At 42.0% G+C, this 6000-nt stretch overlaps 1 protein-coding gene across 1 annotated transcript in view; it reads right to left on the minus strand.

Moving 5' to 3' along the window:
- Positions 1-2927, minus strand: part of LOC126400945 (transcription regulator protein BACH2-like) — an 84975-nt gene extending 82048 nt beyond the window's left edge. The window contains exon 1 of the mRNA XM_050061954.1: positions 2766-2927. The gene's annotated coding sequence lies outside the window, so the exon portion shown is untranslated. The remainder of the gene's footprint in view (positions 1-2765) is intronic.
- Positions 2928-6000: the final 3073 nt, after the last annotated feature.

Below are 6000 nucleotides of genomic sequence, written 5' to 3' on the forward strand. Positions count from 1 at the left end.
TAAACAAAGAAGCAGTCCCAAGCAGTCTTGTGGAGAGGCAGGTTGGGGCGGTGAACCACAGTAACTTTTATTGCCTCAACCTAACCTCCATAACTTCACGTTCATTACACAACTGTACATTAACCTCATTCGTGGGGCGCTTATTCATAGGATATCACATGAACTGTTGTGCATGCATTTTTCGTACACTCTCACTGGAACTGTTCTATGAGAATATGTTGATAAAGTGTGTGGACGAGACATGGATTGTTGCCGTGAAAAACCAGCTGATGCTGTATGATATTGGCCATGAAAAATACAAAGTGCCCCACATGAGAGATGCTGCCTGGCTTGCAGTGAGTCAGGGAAAGGGCATGCAACAACAGAAAATGGAAAATGTACCCATCATATTTTGCGGTATTTATTAGCAGGCTAGCTTTCCGTGTCCGTCATGTCAGGCTCTGCATACATTCAGCACAATTATCACTTTGGAAGGCAAAGGTCACTCGACTGCATTTGCTTCTGACTGACCGTACCCTCAAGCTTAGGTAACCCTGGTGACATGATGTGGGTTATTTTCTCAGACTTAACAAAGCTCCACAGAAGACATTTGCTGTTTTCACAGGATGGGCAGCGACCCTCAATCAGTACGTTTACATGCACAGTTAAGTCGAGCTATGGTTATAGCTCGGCTAGGCCATTTAACTGGACTACTGTCCTTGTCCCAGTATACAAGCATGGGAGAAGAATCCATTTATTAACTGAAGTATGTCCAACTCTGCTACAATAGGTGGCGCTATGTCCCCTTTCAGCTTGTTACTACTGGACCTTTGTCCAGTTGACACAAACCAAACAATCGGTTAGCGAGCCGAAAATGGTACCATGGTGGAAAACTTTACAGCTCTGTACATTTCATACGTGCTGTTACATATTTAAATCTTTGAGCTGACACAGGATGAACCAATATGTGTCCTCATCCGTCCAAGAATGCATGGCTCTAGATGTTGATTTTGCGGTGTTGTTACCAGCTTCTTCTTCTTCTGTTACGCATTTACTGCTATACAACTTCCGGGTCAAAGCCCAGGCCAGAAACTGGAGCATGTGCAGAGCGCCTAGGTCAGTTTGGGTCCAACTGACTACAAACAAACAGGAGTAATTCAACTCCCGATTGCATTATCTGGGTGTTAGTCCGACTTTGAGAAATTCGATTTGGCGCAATTTCAGTCGGCCTAACATGCTTGTATTTTAAAAGTCCGGTTTTAGTTGGACTATCACAATACATGAATTGTCTCTATTGTCATGTAAACATACTAAGTAAGAATTAAACTGACCTTAATGTGTAAAATCATTCAAGCGTCCCTTTAATAATTCTGTCTTTACAGTAAACGCTCTCTTTCTCTCTCTTGCTGTTATTACTCTGGGATAATGAGAAGGAAATATTAACAGCAAAGCAAGAGAGCTATATCCGTAGTCTTTGCTCACGATAACTGTCTGGAAGTGGTGGTAGTAAATATTTCATTGGCCTCGGTCACCTCTTATCTGCTCCATTCAGATGAACTGTGTGTAACTCTGATGTTGCTGTTTCCCATCAGCAGAGAAGATGGAAGAGGGAAGAGAGTGTCTTTGTAGGAAGGATAACAAAGAGCTAATCTGTTCTCAATAAGGGCATGTTTATAAGAAGTCATACAAACAGCCGAGTCACACTATATTATGAGAAGCATTGTCTGAACGCATGGGTGTTAACTGAATATCAATATTTTTATGTAGGCTACAGTAAGAAGAAGACCTCGGTAATTCCTGTTTTAGGCATTTAAGGTGGTGAATTGTCATTTAGGTGACGGTAGTGGCACAGTTCATTCTGACACATACAGTTACATGAGAGGAGACACGTCAGGATATAGTCCATACAGGAATTGCTTTATTCCGAGGAGGGTGTTTACTGAAGCGGCTGCTGAGCGGCTGAGGGCGGGAATAAGGGGGTGGGAGGCTGGCTCCTTTGTCCCTCTGCAGCCCCTTCCTCCCCCAGCGTGACAGGAGCGCCAGCCCCGGTTGTGGCATTTGTCTCCCGTGCAAAACATGTGCCCCGCGTTTAGTCCCCCATCCATATGTGTTATACTATTTATTATAGAAGTGGGATGTGGTTAGCTTTTTAAAAAAAATAGAAATAAAAATAAAGACAAGCAGGCTACTGTAGAGACCGACAACTTCCTTGTAAATGTAACAGACGCGTGTGGTCTGTCACAATGACACCACAAACACGGCTGCTCGTTCACTGACACAAGGCAACATCACCACACTTAAAGTCAGCTAATATCAATATTCATTCTTTAAAAGAGAGTGAACTGTTTTTTAAAAAGTCGCTGGCAACAAACTTAACTAAACAGTCCACAAAGCACTTCGTATTCTCCCGACGTGAGCGGAGAGAAACACGTTTTAGAGGGAAACACATTTAAACAACACCTAGCTTAAACATGCCGCCGACCACAGCATCCCTGCTAACCTGCCTCAACACCACCACGGTGTCAAAACCACATCAGGTAGGACTCACACACACACACACACACACACACACACACACCTCAGGAATCAGGAGTAACACACATCGTGGTTAAATCAACACAACAACAGTGAGACTACAACACAAACAAGTGAGGAAAGCCACTACGAGCAGACAGATTAGTAGAAGCAAATCCACGGCTGCCAAGGGGCTCCCGTAGTCTGCTTTATCCCAGCGTAGTAAAGCCCGATGGTTGCTTATTATCTGTGTAACGCTGGGACCGACTTACCCGTTTTTCCTGCTCGTCTGCGTTCAATCCCTCAGAAATAAGAGTGAGTCCACATTGTTGTTGTTGTTGTTGTTGTTTATTTCCGCAGACACACAGAAACCGCTGCTTCTAATGGACCGTAGGCATCAGTCGGTGTGTGGTAGATGGGTCTCCTGTGTGTGTGTGTGTGTTAGGATGAAACGCCTTTTCTCCTCTAGGAGCTGCATTGTTGACATTGGCTTCCTGACGTCATGCTGGCCCTCATTCACAACAACGGCCAAGCCCCCCTGCTCTTACGATGATGGAGCCCCCTGCTCCGGCTTGACGATGCAGAGGATGCATGATTGGTGAACTGCGCTCACACTACCATACAGACTGACTGCTTCCCTACCACACATTTTATTTCTCAAAAACATTAACAGACATTTTTACTGGGTAATTATTTATTACTGAACTGTACAATAGTCAAAGGAAGACTGCTTTGCAATGAAACGATTATTCGTTTGGTCTATAAAATATCAGAAAATAGCTAAAATGCCCCTTGCAGTATTTTTCCTGAGCCCACGGTGATTCAGATGACATGTTTTGTCCAAGTGTAAACAGTCTAGATTCCAAAGAAGAAAGAAAAGCCAGAGACATTTTTTTCTTGAAAACTGATTGCAATGATTAGGGACTGTTCGTTACATGTGAGGGGGGAAGGGGTGGTGCAAAAAGGGGAGGCATGTCAAATATTTTTTTAAGCACCGGGGAGGGACTTTTTTTTTTTTTAATGGCTTAGAGGAGGAATATACATGGTTAAATGGTTGTATTTTGTATTTATTTTACTGCAAATAAATCAACAAAATTACACCATTTATCATAGCCAGAAACTGCAAAAACAGACATTTACACAGATTTTCACATTTCAGATCTTTCGGATTTCGGTTCTTTGACATGTCATGTGTTACAAATGCTTCCATCAGAAAAAAAACATAACCGAATCTACGCTTAAAATTGTAAATTGTGATATGTCATCAAAACCACTTTGTTCCGCAGCTCATGTAAAATTTGGCTAAAAAATAAACTGTTTGCAAACTAACCTGCATGCACGACAAGAGTGAAAAACTGAGGCTTTTTTCATCTTCAGGATTTCTTCTTCAGCTTTTGACTTTTAACTTTAAAACAGCAAAGTGTACGTTTTAAACATCTAATTAGTGGGTGCACGATATCGGATTTTTGCCGATATCCGATATGCTGATAGATAACAACTTATTTGGCCGATAACCGATACTGATATCGATATATCCACTTTTTTTCCCCACCTAATTTTAGTGATCATATGTATGCAGTATACATGCATATAGAGCATGTATACTCTTATCGTGAGCAGATGGAGAATACTTTTCAATGTATGTAATATTCATTCATTATGCAAAATAAGAAAAAGCATGTTAGCCAATTCTAATAGTTAATTTTAAAGCCGATATCAGCCGATACCGATGACATGCTGATATTATTGTGCATCCCTACAAATTATTACCCTAATTAGGGATGGGCAGCACAAGCAAAAACACTATTCGAAAATCGTGGCAACTATTTGACAATTTTCCGAATAATCGCCCCCCCACCCCCGGAGCCATGCACACAGAGATCCATTCATCATTAAATGCCCGAACATACTCGGGTGGAACGTACGCGGAACGGACTCCACGGAGGTCCGCGTGGACTCAAAGCGGACGTCCGCAAGCCCTGTGCGCGCAAAGCTCCGCGCACCAGTGACTGCTCGGCATGTATTTTTCACATCGCGGGGATTTTTCACGGACATTTTTACAGGAAACTACAACGCGGAAGTGCGCTCGACTATGAAAGCCCGAATGACTGCAGACATTCCTCGCGGAGTAGTAGTCTCTGCATGTTTCTCCTGTTTGTAGAAGAGCATCAAACTAGCTGGCAGCCCATCTCACACCGCTGTAGCAATCCTATACTGCCCTCGTGCGGTTAGGAGCTGAATTGCATGTCAAATAAAGGGGGGAAATAAGACGGTGAATAGTAATAGTCGCATTAAAAAATCGATTTTTCAAAAATAAAACGACTATTCGAAATTCGAAAATCGTGACCCATCCCTAACCCTAATTTATGGTGGAGGGAGGGTCATGCATTTTCCTACAGTCATTCAAAGAAGCTCAAGGAATAATATTTGTAGCTTTACGGAAGGTCAAAAATGAATAAATAAAATAAAAAATGAAGTCACGCCCCAGTCACCTCACTTCCTCTGATAAGTAAAGAACAGTCCCTTAGCAGATCAAATAGCTGTTGATTAATCTACTGTCCATTGACTAATCAGTTCATTAAAACTTTGTTTTGCTTAATTAAAGCAGTGAAATTCATCTTTTAAAGACCTTTGAAACACCTTCAAGGACAGCTAGCTAAAAACCCTCAACTAGAACCTAAAGGTCTCTTCAAGGTGGCCCACTATGCCTCAAAATCTCTGAAATCCTTCAAGGACGCCTTGGCCCATGATGTTAATAGTATTCCTGAAGGATTCAGAATAAATCATGGTTTTCTTCCTGTCCTATATTGTTGGGATGGAATAGGGGGTTGCACATGTTCATGGGAAAAGAGTGGCATGAAACTAAGGATGAATAGACCTTTTTATTATTAAGCTGTTTTTCATAACACCACATGCAAAATAAAAGTATCCACACCCTTTAAAATACAATTAGGGACACAGTGGATGCACCTGAAATAACATGACAATTAACCATTTCGTTAGCATGCAGGTTGCACATTAGCCACAATAGCTGTTCTTTATTTGATTTGCCTTATTGATTTGTTCATTGTGGATTCATGACATACCTGATTTTGACGTTGATTTCCATGGCAATGAAAGACATTTTGATGGTTTGAAGCGTACAGATTAGCCCTATTTCTATGCTTGTATGCATGTATAAGGTGTGCCTCAAGGATCACTTTAATAGAACTTAAAGGATAACTTCGGTATTTGTGTGCGTATGGTTCATAGGTAAAACTCGTTTTAAAATTGGTTCAGTATTGAGGGAGGCGGATGCAACCGGGAGCTGCGAAACGAGCTAAAACGGTAACAGGGGCAAATGCGTCCCGTATAAATTTGCGCATTAAAAGTGCTTTTTTTCGCCACTGACCGGTTCAGATCGCCAGTGCTATCTCTGTAAATAGCATGCTAACTTAGCCTTTCCCTTACCTCTGGGCTGTGTGATGTCACAAGCTTTGCTCCACTGTGTCTGTAGCTCTCTCTACT

The sequence above is a fragment of the Epinephelus moara genome, chromosome 14 (assembly GCF_006386435.1).
Source record: "Epinephelus moara isolate mb chromosome 14, YSFRI_EMoa_1.0, whole genome shotgun sequence".
In the NCBI taxonomy this organism is placed as follows: domain Eukaryota; kingdom Metazoa; phylum Chordata; class Actinopteri; order Perciformes; family Serranidae; genus Epinephelus; species Epinephelus moara.